Source organism: Solanum verrucosum, unplaced genomic scaffold (genome assembly GCF_900185275.1).
Source record: "Solanum verrucosum unplaced genomic scaffold, falcon-dt-bn FXZP01000024.1, whole genome shotgun sequence".
NCBI lineage: Eukaryota > Viridiplantae > Streptophyta > Magnoliopsida > Solanales > Solanaceae > Solanum > Solanum verrucosum.
The window spans coordinates 591,987-605,649 of NW_026020207.1; the positions used below are offsets into that span (position 1 = coordinate 591,987).

Genomic DNA, 13,663 nt, shown 5'->3' on the forward strand with positions numbered 1-13,663 from the left:
GGGTAAAAAGTGTGAATGACATAATAAGCATAATTGAATCTATTTGACCAGCCTTAACGTGGCTTTGTTATTTGCTGGTGTTATCTCCCTTTGTTCTTTCTTTTCTATTTTCTTGTTCTCAGAAATTTTGAGTACTTTGAGTTACCATCTCCACCATGCTGGTTGTTGTCTTCTTTCTATTGTTTGATGGCATAAACAGAACCATTATTGAAACGGCCACTGCCTCTTTGTAGGTCGATATTGGGACCATAACTTTGCTACACACTGACTGAAATCAACTCGTATCCTTCGATCATCAATTTGAGTATTATCCATCTTAAAATATGCTTGCTCACAAGACTCCTTGTCCTTGAACTCAATGAAAGCATAACAGTGACTATCCCCAGTCTTGTGATCGCTGATAATTTTAGCAGATGTCACGATTCCAAAGCATGAGAATATTATATACAGTGTTTCCTCTTTCGTTGATGGATTTAATTTACGAACATAGAGAACATTGTATGGGGGTTCCATCTCAGGAATGTCACCTACACTTTCAAGTATTACTTCTCAGGAGTGTGCTTCCTTCTCTTCACGAACACCTAATTCCTCATCATTTGGCATCCAATCATCCTCTAGTCGAACATCATAATCAATCTCATCTTTCGGCTTTTTTTCAGGCGAATCATCTAGAATCAAGCCGGCTAACTAGAAAGGATCATCGAAAGGATCATATAATATGTAAATGTGTTTAATTCAGATATTTTGATAAGGCTTTCCCTTGTCATCCACATAAGCTTCGTTTATCCTATTCAATGTGTCAAATCCTTTTGTAATCTCCAAAAATAGTATGCTCCCCATCAAGGGAGTCGAGATCATCACGTAACGTGATATAGAACTAAGAAGCATTTAGATTCTTCTCACCAGTACCAGTACCAGCGCTAGCCATTGCTACAGTTCTCCTCTTTGAATGCTTCAAGTCAGAATGAATCTCATCATTGAAAAAATGAGCCTAATTACCGTATTAAAAATTGTATATCGAATCCCCTCCGAATCCTGTTCCGGTTGGATCTCCCGTCTACATTGTGAAATCCTTTCGAACTGTGTGAAAAAGACAATTATGGTAATACTTTATCTTGAATTATTTCAGAAAGTTTTTGCACGTTAAAGTGTAACGACCCTAAAAATGAAATAGGAAGAACTAGAGCCTCACATGTGTATTGAAGTTGGTTACTTGATTAAATAATGTAAATTGGCTTTTTGAGTTTAGTTCAAAGAGATTTGGGGTCCATAGATGCTGCCGGTTTTTGACATTTTAATTTTTAGTTGGGGCTTTGGGAATTAATTAGTTATTAGATTAAGGACTTAGGGATTCAGTTAAGAGTTAATTAAATGACTTATATAAGATTTTAAGTCTTTTAACAAGTCATTTATTCTCTTTTCCTAAAATCAAAATCCCAAAGTCTTCCCTCTCTCTAAATTTCTCCTATATATATATTTTTTTTTTTTTGTATCGTATTGCAATGAATGATCCATGAGGCTTGTATTTGACCTCTTCGAGGTCAAATACACTAGTTACGACTAGAGGGTGCTCTCGGGTCGTGACAAACTTGGTATCAGAGCATAAGGTTTTGGAATGGTCTTAGGTTGTCTCAAACCACATCTAGTAGAGTCTTGTTCATAATGTGAAGCGCGCCACATTATGAATAGGAGGCTATTGGGTGCTAAAAAAGTTTCACTTCTTCATTCTTCAAGTCGTGTCATAGAGTTTCGCTCTATAATGTCTTTCCTTGGTTCCTTATATGATGGTCCTTAGAGTGTGAATTCCCTTGACAGGGTTGTATTGCAAGGGTTGAGGGAGAGGAAAGGTTGGTTGTGACGCCAACTATCGCTTAGTGACTTGATAGATGTGAGGGGGAAGATGGTGATGTTGACTTGAGATTGAAGGAGATCCTTATGATTATGAGTTGTTGGTAGAATCTGGATTAGCTATGATGAGTTGGAGGAGTATTGAAAGAGTTAGTGAAATATGGTGTTTTAGAAATGCTTGAGTGTGATGCATATGAAGGTTTAGTGAGGTTTTGCTCCAACCTTAGAATTGAAAAAAAGAAAATAAAAAGTGAAGCTTAGAAGAGTTAGTATGAGTATTCTCCCAAGTGGGTGATAATGTGACTAGATGGTAAGGCTCTTGAGTGTCTTTGATGTTCATGAGTTAGGCTTGATTGATGTTTTATTTTAAGAGGTGTAGTGAGTTGAGGAGTTTAGACCCGATGTGGTAGACTCATATGAGACCTTTGAGTGGTGTTGGTAAGGTTGAGATGAGAAAGAGTTGCTTAATGAGGACCTTCCTAGTTTAAAAGCTCCGGTATGTTGATGGTTTATTGAAGGTTGGGAATGTCTTGATTGAGGTTCCTGGGCTATGTCATGTTGACCTTAGTTGGGTTTACCCTTAAGTGGGTGATGGTATGTTGAGTAGTAAGGTTGTTGAGAAGTGTTGATATCCTTACCTCTTTCTTTATGTGCTTATTCAAGCCTAAAACTAAGAGTTCCTAGTAGCTTGTTTTATATTTTGGAGTCTTCTGTGAAAAATGAGTTTCCATATGTTATGCATGTTCTAGTTGAATTCTTGTTAAATGAGAAAATGAGTTTTCATGAATGGTGTTCTTCTTGTTGATGTGCATCTAGTATGAGTTGTCTATTTGCTTCATGAGGTGAAATGGTGAACATGCTTAAATGTTGCATGAGTTGACTTATTGAGTATGCTTAAATGTGTTCTTGAAAATGTTGCATAATGTGCTTTTATAAGGAAATTGCATATTGTGTCTATTGATGTTATGATGAAAATGATGTGAATTGGAGAACGAAGTTCCTCCAATGAAATGAAGAATGTGAAGGTTTGATGCATAAGGAGTTGGTAGATGTATTCCTACTTTCTTGAATTGCATGAAGTTGTTTTATCCTTGTTGATGTGGAGTTGATGTTCCTTCTAGATATGTGTTATGTTTATAATGTTGTATGTATGATTGTGGACTGCTAGTCTTGAGTCATTACCCCATTATGTGTTTAAAGTGTCATTCGAGGACGAATGTTCCCAAGCCGGGGATAATGTAACGACCCTAAAAATGAAATAGGAAGAACTAGAGCCTCGCATGTGTATTGAAGTTGGTAACTTGATTAAATAATGTAAATCGGCTTTTTGAGTTTAGTTCAAAGAGATTTGGGGTCCGTAGATGCTACCAGTTTTTGACATTTTAATTTTTAGTTGGGGCTTTGGGAATTAATTAGTTATTAGATTAAGGGCTTAGGGGGTCGGTTAGGAGTTAATTAAATGACTTATATAAGATTTTAAGTCTTTTAACAAGTCATTTACACTCTTTTCTCAAAATCAAAATCCTAAAGTCTTCTTTCTCTCTATATTTCTCTCTAACTTAAAGAAGAAGATGAAGTGGGAGCTAGGGTTGAGGATTTTATGGTGTTTCTTCTTCAATTTTTGTGAGATTCATGAAGGTTAAGGTATGAGGATCCTTTATCCTTGATTCCTTTTCCATTCAAGGAGCCAAATCAAAGTGTTTTGAAAGTTCTTCAAAAACTCAATAAAGTCCTAATTTCGGTTCTAGCATGAGTTCTTGCATTAAATGATTTTTAATGATGATTTATGTTATTATTGATGTTTATTGATGGTTTTAAGAAAGAAAAGTTCATGAACCCATGTCTTTCCAAGTTACCTAAATTTGGCTTGTGAAGTGAGTTGATTGTTTATGATTGAATGATGATGGAAAATTGCTTAGGTTGAGTTGAGTAGTTGATTTTTATTCTTATCTATGTTTGTCTATTGAGAATTATTGAAGAATTAAGGAATGATGATTGTGGCTTTGGAAAAGGGTAAGTTGATCTAACTTCATTGTTAATGTAGAATTAATATAAAATTGTGATAGATTGATATGTGATCCACTTATGGTGGAGGTGTTTACTTTTTCAATGTATTATGATTATGGCCTTGAAGGCATTATATGAGGAATTGAAGTGTTTACATGATATCATATATGTGAATGTGATGTAAAGGATTTGAATGAGAATCTAATGAAGTAAAGGTAATCATGTTGTGAATATAAATGTGTTCATGTGATCCCAAGGTGAGGTTGAATAAAGTATTATTGTATTGTGATTAAAAGTATGTTCTCTCTTAACACTTATGAATGAAGATGATGAAATGTGAAGTGCCTTATATTGTTGAATGTCATCTCTTGACTTGGTAGACTTAGGTGCTCTTCTTGATAAATGAAAAGCTATGTTGAATATAAATCGATAGGGTATGGCATTCCTTTCATATGTAAGTGATGAACTCTGTTTCTGAGCTTGGTAGTGTTTGGTAATTTATGCATATCTTATTTTCTAGAACTTCATTTACCAACTCTTATGTTTATGTAAAACACTAATTTAACTGTTATGGACACAAAATATGGGACACAACATAGGGCAAGTTCTGCCTAGATTTTGGAAATTGAAATCCTGTATGATCAGCTGTAGTGTTTTGAATATATCTTTTTGTACAAAATATATTTTGTGGTGATTCTTGTTTATTTGCAACCTTTAGAGATGTACCTACATCTTTCATGAAGGTTATAAAGTTTAGTTTTGCCGTTTTCCTTTACAAATCTAAGTTGCGACTTGAGGTACCAGGCTGGACAGATTCACTGTTTTGGGAGCATAGTTGTATTTGTACATTCTAGGCTTACTTGTGATGATGATCCTATTTTACGTCAACATTACTGAGCTAATAGATGTTAAAGAAGTTATTTAATTGTATTTTTAAGGTTTTATATACTCGTGACCAAGTTGAGGACCTTGAAACGTTGGTTGGTCTACGGTCTGAACTCGTAAAGTTGTGTTGGATTGGTTCTTTGCTAAAGCACGGAGTTTGTGTATAAACTTGTACTTGCACTTTTTTAAATGCGAAAATATGTGAAAGTTGATCTTGGTACCTTGGCTACCTCTTGTCACTTTGCATTGTCATGTTGGTATCCTTTAAGACGTTAAAGACACTCCTGTAACTCACCCACTTGTACGGACTGTTTGATCACCTGGCACTCTTGTTAGGACCTTGTCCTTCTTGTGGCTGTGACTTTGTCACTCTTGGCATGCCTCTTGATTCGAATCACTTGCCATCTTGACTCAGGATTTTTAGTCCGTCTTATGAATGGAAGTTGTCCATTTTAAGTACGAATTAGAAAGCCATTTTTAATATGATTCTTGGTTCTCTTGATTATTGGGCTTGACCCTTCTTGATACCGGGTGTCGGGCCTTCTTGATACTTGCTTGTGCTTAGTGTGACGACATGATGTATATATTGGGTGAGCCTTGTTATTGAATCTCTTGGAAGTTTGTGCTATGAACATTCTTGACACTTGGATCTTTAAATGTAGAACTTGATAGGTACTACAACGTGTAGGTAGTAGTATGGGATGCTATCTACACATGGCACGAGTAGGCTTTGAAGGTGCCAAAATGAGTTCCCTAAGTCTATATGACTATAGTGTGAAGTCCTCTAAATGCATGATTGTGTCCTAAATGACTTTAAAGAAGAATGTTGACTTATTGTCTAAATGATTTGTTGAATGAATAACTTATGTTAATGAAATGAATTACTTAGTATGCTACCTTGAAGCATGATGGTTCTTGTCTATAGTAGCCTTGATGAACACTTAGGTGTGTATGAAGAGGCTGTATGGGCGACCACTTCATGTCTCACTCAAGTGTGTCTTAGGGTAACTTTAGATAAGGGTTCTTGGATGATAAAATGAGTTATGTGGTGAAAATGTTGAGTATGTCTATAATGTGGTTAATGTCTTATATGTTGGTTATGTTCTATAATATGTCTAATATGTCAATATTCATGAAGTTTTACTAAAATGGCATAGGGCATGACTTTCAACCAAATGTCCTTTTTAGCATGTTTTTGCATGGTTTCCATACTTAGTACTTAATTGTACTAACCCCTTTCTTTCCCTTTTGACTAAAGTGTAGGGATTTGGAGATGTTGATATTCCATGGTTGATGGATAGGTTTCTAAGATGTTTGAAGATGAAGACTTGGTGAGTCCTCATATATTCGAGGACAATAACCAACATGTTCCTTTATGTCTTGTAGTTTTGTTATAGTTTTGAGTGGGCTTAGTCCCATTGTTGTATTCAAGTATTAGATGGTTTTGAGACATCTTGGATAAAGTTTAGAAGTCTTCCGCTTGCTTTTTATTTAAAAAGTGTTCTTTCGATTGTAAAGGAAGCTCTAAATTTCTCCTCTCTCTATATATATTTTTTGTATCGTCTTGCAATGAATGATCCATGAGGCATGTATTTGACCTCTTCGAGGTCGAATACGTCGGTTACGACTAGAGGTGCTCTTGGGTCGTGACATAAAGGGCATCGATCGGTGAACAAATCCACTACCAGGTCCCCAAACTTGTCACAATCATCACCGACATAGCGGAGGACGATTTTTCCGAAAGAAATAACAAAGGACTAGCTTTAAATTATGGTTTTATTGAATATGGAGGATAATAACATATGGCTAACAATAACATAGGACTATAAAATAGTCTAATCAGAAGGAAGAGAGTTTATATATATAGAGAGATGGATATTCCTAGTTTGTTTTATTGAAACTTAAGGCGGAAATAATGTAAAGTTTCCTATTTTATTTATTTCTCCTACTTTCTTTAGGAATAGGATTTTAGGATTTAATTTCCTTGTTGGAGAAGGATTGGGAAATAGTTTTCGACTAAATTTAAAAATAATTACAAAACAAAGCCAAAAAAAGAGGGAACAAAGAAATGGCTACTTTCAAATAATAAGTGCAAACTCACCAACATTAAACTTATTACAAGGGTAAATTATTCACTCGAGTCGTGCAAAAAGTGTAATTAAGGGACTGAACAAGTTGAGTAAATTATATGGCAATGACTCCTCAATTTTGCACGCCATTCAAGGTTACAGGGGTAGCTTTGTGTACAAAGCATCCAGTATTAGCAGGGTCGGAGGAAGGGTCGCACCCTAAGCGGAGAGGGGTGTGATGTAGACAGTCTACTCTAATGCAAACATTAGTAATTGAGGGTAAGCATGTTAAATCCCGCAATATATTTTCACAACTAGATCCGTAAAAGAGTAAGTCTTTGATAAACATTTATAGTTATGTCTTCTTTGTTTTTTTACTATCATATATCTTTTTAAAATAACATGTTTGTACTTTTTCCTGTTTATATGTAATCTCAAATGATTAGAGAATTCATGTACTTAACTATTATAGAGAGGTACAAAAATTAATGCAAAAGTACAAATAAAAAAAATAATGTAAAGTAAAGATTAGTGCAAATGTTACATTGAATTTTATTGTATTAGAATTCATATTTATTTTTTTATGTGCAAATCCTCACTTGGTGCTGATGGCTCAACTAGTTTCTACTGCATTACCTGAATTCATATGCATTATTTATCAGAAGTATAATTGGTTGTTGTTTTCACCCGCCATTCTTATGGGGAGACAGTTGTATTATGTTTGTTGTTTGTACCTTCCAGGCTTATGGAGGTCCGATTAGGTTATTGTTTGACTATAATTGTTTATATTGTGCTGGGTTGATTGTTAGTTGCTTAAAGAGTTGGTTATGCCCTTATCTTGGTGCTCTTTGATTCGATTGTGGTTATGTGGAGTGGTGGTGTTACTGTGGATCTTGCCTTGGTTAGATGAATTTTGTGGTAGGACCTTATCATTATTGTTAGGACCGAAATAAGCAGGTGTAATGCGGTAGCTAGCAAAGAAAATCTCGAAAGACCATGAGTAAGAAGACAAACGAGAAATATACCATAAGACACAAAGATTTAAAGTGGTTCGGTCAATCGACCTACGTCCACAAAGGAGATGAGCAAACCACTATAAATATGAGAGTACAAAATATAGAGAAAAATAACCTCAACCAATTCACTCGGAATACATGGGAGGTTCACACAAGTGATAATGTATCACTTGTGACCCACAAATTCTCCCCCTAACCAAAACTCTCAAAACCCCTAGGACTACATTGTGAATGCTGATTAAGTTAGAAGGAAAAAATCTCTATTTAATGAGTCCTAAACCTTTTCCTACCAGAAAAGGACTAGCCACTCCTAAACCTTTTCCTAAAAGGAAAACCTATTTATGGTAAAAAAAAAACTTAAGGCAATTAATACCCAACAAATCTCCCCCTTGGCCTGAATTTCTGACAAAAATAAATTTGTCCACCTTCTTCACATAATCTTTAATAGCTTGCATCTCCTCTTCATTAACTTCTTTGCAAAATCTATGTCTCAACACAGAGAACCTCTCTGAAAAAGTTTCTCCAACAAAAATCTTCATTACTATAAAAAAGGTTGCGACTAGAACTACACCCACCAAGGAACACCCAATTTTTAACCTTGTTCAATCGTTGATTATCGAACCACTGGACCTGACTTCATCATTGAACCATTGGATCTAGCTACACCTAGCTCTGAAACCACTTGTTAGGATAAAAAAAGCATATGTAATGCGGAAGCTAGCAAAGCAAACCTTGAAAGACCATGAGTAAGAAGACAAATGAAAAATATACCATAAGACACAACGATTTAACGTGGTTCGGTCAATCGACCTATGCCCACAAAGGAGATGAACAATCCACTATAAATATGAGAGTATAAAATATAGGAGAAATAACCTCAACCAATTCGCTCGAAATACATGGAAGGTTCACACAAGTGATAACGTATCACTTGTGACCCACAAATTCTCCCTCTAACCAAAACTTTCAAAACCCCTAGGACTACATTGTGAATGTTGATTAAGTTAGAAGGAACAAGCCTATATATATAGAGTTCTAAACCTTTTTCTACCAGAAAAGAACTAGTTACTCCTAAATTTTTTCCTCAAAGGAAAACCTATTTCTGGTAAGAAACTCAGGGCAATTAATACCCAACAAATCTTCCCTTTTGCCTGAATTTCAGATAAAAATAAATTTATCCACCTTCTTCGCATAATCTTCAATAGCTTGCATCTCCTCTTCATAAACTCCTTTGTAAAATCTATGTCTCAACACATAGAACCTCTCTGAAATAATTTCTCCAACAAAAATCTCTGTTACTGTAATAAATGTTGCGGCTAGAACTACACCCGCCAAGGAACACCTAATTTTTAACCTGGTTCAATCATCGATTATCGAACCACTGGACCTGACTCCATCATTGAATCATTGGATCTAGCTACACCTAGCTCTGATACCACTTGTTAGGATCGAAAAAAGCAGGTGTAATGCAAAAGCTAGCAAAGCAAACCTTTAAAGGACATGAGTAAGAAGACAAACAAAAAATATACCATAAGACACAAAGATTTAACGTGATTCGGTAATCGACCTACGTCTACAAAGGAGATGAGAAATCCACTATAAATGTGAGAGTACAAAATATAGAGAGAAATAACCTCAACCAATTCATGTGGAATACATGAGAGGTTCACGCAAGTGATAACGTATCACTTGTGACCCACAAATTCTCCCACTAACCAAAACTCTCAAAACCCCTAGTATTACATTGTGAATGCTAATTAAATTAGAAGGAGCAAACCTCTATTTATAGAGTCCTAAACCTTTTCCTACCAAAAAAGGACTAGCCGCTCCTAAATCTTTTCCTAAAAAGAAAATCTATTTATGGTAAGAAAATCAAGGTACTTAATACCCAATAATTATTAGGGTATTGGGCTTGCTCCTCTAGGTATGTTCCATTGACGCGCTCTTTTACTCAATTTATTATATCCTTTCATTCTTACAATTATCAAGTTATATCTCCTTGTTGGATACTTGTGTTGTGCTTTTCTTATTTACATGTTATTTGTACTTGTTTTTTCTTTGGAGCTCATAGGCCAATACTTACTAAGTACTTCTTGTTGGTACTTATACTACTTTTCTACACCCTGCAGATTATAATACGAGTTCTCACTATTGATTTGGATCTCGTGAGGAGCAGGTTTTGGGATTGAGAGACTGGGTTGAGCTTCTGACATTCAGAGTTTTCGATCTCCCTCTATTTTGTCTAGGACTAGTCTTTATTTTACATTCAGTGGCAATTTCATATATATTTATATTTGTAATGCCTTGTACTTCTATTTTTATTAGAAGCTCGAGTACCGACTGATGTCAGGTCTTGAAGATTGTTGCATGTATATATATTTCTACATTTCCCTTCTTCTATCTTGATAATGTTCCCCATTCCCCCCATGTTTTATTCCAAGTTATAGCCTGTTACTCCTGGTTCCAAGCTATGGGGTTAGGCTTACCTACTCGTTAGGTGTAGTAGATGTCATCATGACCTGAGAAATCATGTTATGAAATAACACTTATATCATTGTTGGAGTCTCATTGGACTATGTGAGACTCACACTTTTGTCGTTCACGTTATCAGGTATCTCCAAAATATGGTTGAAAGTTGAACGCACTATTCCACATCTACTTTATCTTTCTATGTTTGTAAAAAAGGGTTGGATCCCCACAGTCTGGTCATGGTAGGATTATCATGACCCTAATTTTGGGTCATGACCTTATTACCACTTATCATGCAATATTTTATTATAGTAAATGTCATAGTAAGATATTAGTTTTCTAATCATTTCATGTTCCCCTTTGACTAAACCACCCTCTCTAAGCTAATCTTTTGTTTGTCACTTAATCAAGTTAGAATTTGTGCTTTCTTAAAATAAAATTAAGCTTCTAGTTCAATGTAAATAACTATTTTAAATAAAATGCATTTTCATTTTCTTAACTCATAGTTTTGAACAATTTACATTTTAAAGGTTATTGATTGTGCCTAAAAAATAAGACTGTTCGATAATGAAAAGATTTCACCACATACTGACATATTTTGTTTGTAAAAGAAACATGTTTTATATTAATGTATCTATCTATACTACCTTAAAACATGAACTCCCTAACTTGAATGTTAAATTATTATAATGCCCTCCGACCCGAGCCCACACTCTAGACGTGGCCGGCACTCGAGAATCATTGCTGGTCCCCAAGCGAACCCTCATCCTGACTGACTACAAGCGAAAGACTAACTCAAGCATACATAAGCATCAAACTGAAAGAAATATTTTTAAAAATAGTTGACTGGATCTCAAAACTTAGCTGAATATACTGAGTATGAAACATAATTTTAAATAAAACACCTGAAAACTGAAAGACTCTCCAAAACTGTCTATCTATGAAGCCTCTACTGTATAAAGATGAGTGTCGGGACAAGACCCACGACTCCTCAAAAACTGTTACTAATAACTCACAAAACTGGAGTCCTCCGGAAGCAAGGAGGTCTTACTCAAAAGCTGACGAGCAGATGAAGTGATCTTAACAGACTCTTGTTGAGGATCCTAAGAACCTGTAACTACATCATTAAAAGATGCAGGTCGAATGCCATCAATACATTGAATGTGCGAGTATGTAATATAGTTGAATAACAAATAACTGAATGAAAGGACTGCAATAAATATCAATATATACTCAACTAAATATAAAGAAATAATGAAGTTAAATCATTTAAAGTTTTACAAAATACTTTCTCATCTCTGAACTCAACATAATAAGTGATATATGAAAATACACTTTAACTCTATTGGGAGATTCTCTAACCGACAACCATCACTATGAGCTACATAATGATACAACGTCTCGCCCACGCTGTTAGTACTGTCCTATACCTTGCCGGGGTATAGAACACCTCAACTAAGTGGATCCACTAAGCTCTGCCCGAAGGCACTTAGGATTCATCTAAAAAGTATGATCCTGTACCCATGTTGGCATACATGGTTTATGAGAAATGTTAGTTGTCTGAACTCATCCCCATATCGGTACTCAATACTACTCCAATAATATATACTCATGCTCAATGTTTAAAAAAACATACTCTTCCTCTGGTTTGATATAATTACTCAAACTATCCTCTTAAAAGAGGTATATTCTCTTGAAATATCTTTGAACTCATAACTCATTTAGAAATCAAAGTTTCTCTTTTATCAATGTAAAAGCTAATACCTTTGGTACTTAGTTCCCTTATACTCTTACTCAATTCATATTTGAAAACTCTTTCTCAAAAATACATCAAAATCATATTGTGATATGATCATTGATGACTCGGGAAGTCATACTGCATAAACATTGATGGCATAACTAGTTATCATACTACTGAAACATTAATGACATACTCGATTGTCATACTAATCATGTTTTAAAATCTCTTTCTCAAAACTCACCTTTACTTTCTCAAAAACTCAGTTTAAAAACTCAAATGTTGGCTTTAAAAAGCTTCTCAAAATTTATAACTCAATTCATAGGGTTCATCTAGAATTATGGACATGAACGGCTCAACTCAGGGGTCTTAATAGAAATATGGAAACTCAGTACTCAGAACTCAAGAATGGAAGAACTCAAGGATACTACTCATCTCAAGAATACTCAATTCATAGGGTTCATGCTGAAATATATATATGAACGAATCAAGTCAAAAATCTTAACGCATAAAATATAACAATTCAATAATTAGGAATAGAGTTTCAAAAATAAATAGGAACTCGAGAACTCAAAATCAACTCATCTCAAGAATACTCAAATCTAGAGGTAGAGATCTAGAATCATAGATTTCTCTTTTACTGATTTGAAAGTAGATGTAGGGCGTGAGGATGAACTAGTCCAACACTATGATAGCCTTACATACCTGAAAGAACAAGATTTTTGAAGAATCTTGAAGAAGAACTTGATTGGAAGCCTTGAAATTCTAGCTTGAAGGAGAACAACCAAGAAAACCATTTTTTCTTGAATTAGTTTCTTGAAATATCTATGGCTAAGAATTATGATTTTCATTAATGATTCATAATTGTATGGAGGAATTTGAGTTGGAAAGAATGAAATTCTTAGAGAACGACTTACCTTGAAGAAGAATCTTGAAAAAGATGGAAAGAATCTTGAATGAAATCTTCTACTTTGATTTTTCCTTAGGGTTTTGCCTTAAGGTTTGAGAGAGAAGACACTGATGTATTAAGAGATGAAAATCTTATTGTTTTGGGTCTTTAATTAGTCAAGAAATTCGTTTAGGATTTTCTTAGAGGTAAAAAGACAAAAACGACCCTTTTTAATGTTTTCCCGACCGCTAATTCGTCATTGCATTGTATCAGGTTACTAAAATGGTCATAACTTTCTACTCAAAACTCAGATTGTTGCCAAATTTGTGGTGTTGGAAAGAAGATTCAAATACCTTTAATTTGATAGGTTATGGGTCACGTAAATCTTTATATTCTAAGAGATATGATCGTTTGAATTTGACCCAAAGAGAATCTTAAATCAAAACTTAATCGGTAAGGAAAATTTTAACTCAACTTTGTGTTAGGAGTTTTTAGTGACCTTAATTGATATCTAAAATCATTTCCACACTAAAGAATTTACCCTTACACATATGGTCAATTTAAGAATCACCCGATACGACCTTACATGTAAATGAAGAATAGTTCAGGTCTAACTTAGAAAATTTTTGTGGTGTTACAAAAGAGATGTGACTTTTCCAAAGAGTTATGACTTTTTCGATGAGCTATGGCATTTTCGAAGGGTTGTGACTTTTCTAAAGGGTTGTGCCTTTTTTGATAATAC

General features: G+C 34.8%; 1 pseudogene; it reads right to left on the bottom strand.

Moving 5' to 3' along the window:
• Window positions 1-204: 204 nt before the first annotated feature.
• Window positions 205-6,460, bottom strand: LOC125830138 (peptidyl-prolyl cis-trans isomerase CYP59-like; annotated as a pseudogene).
• Between the last annotated feature and the right edge of the window lie 7,203 nt (window positions 6,461-13,663).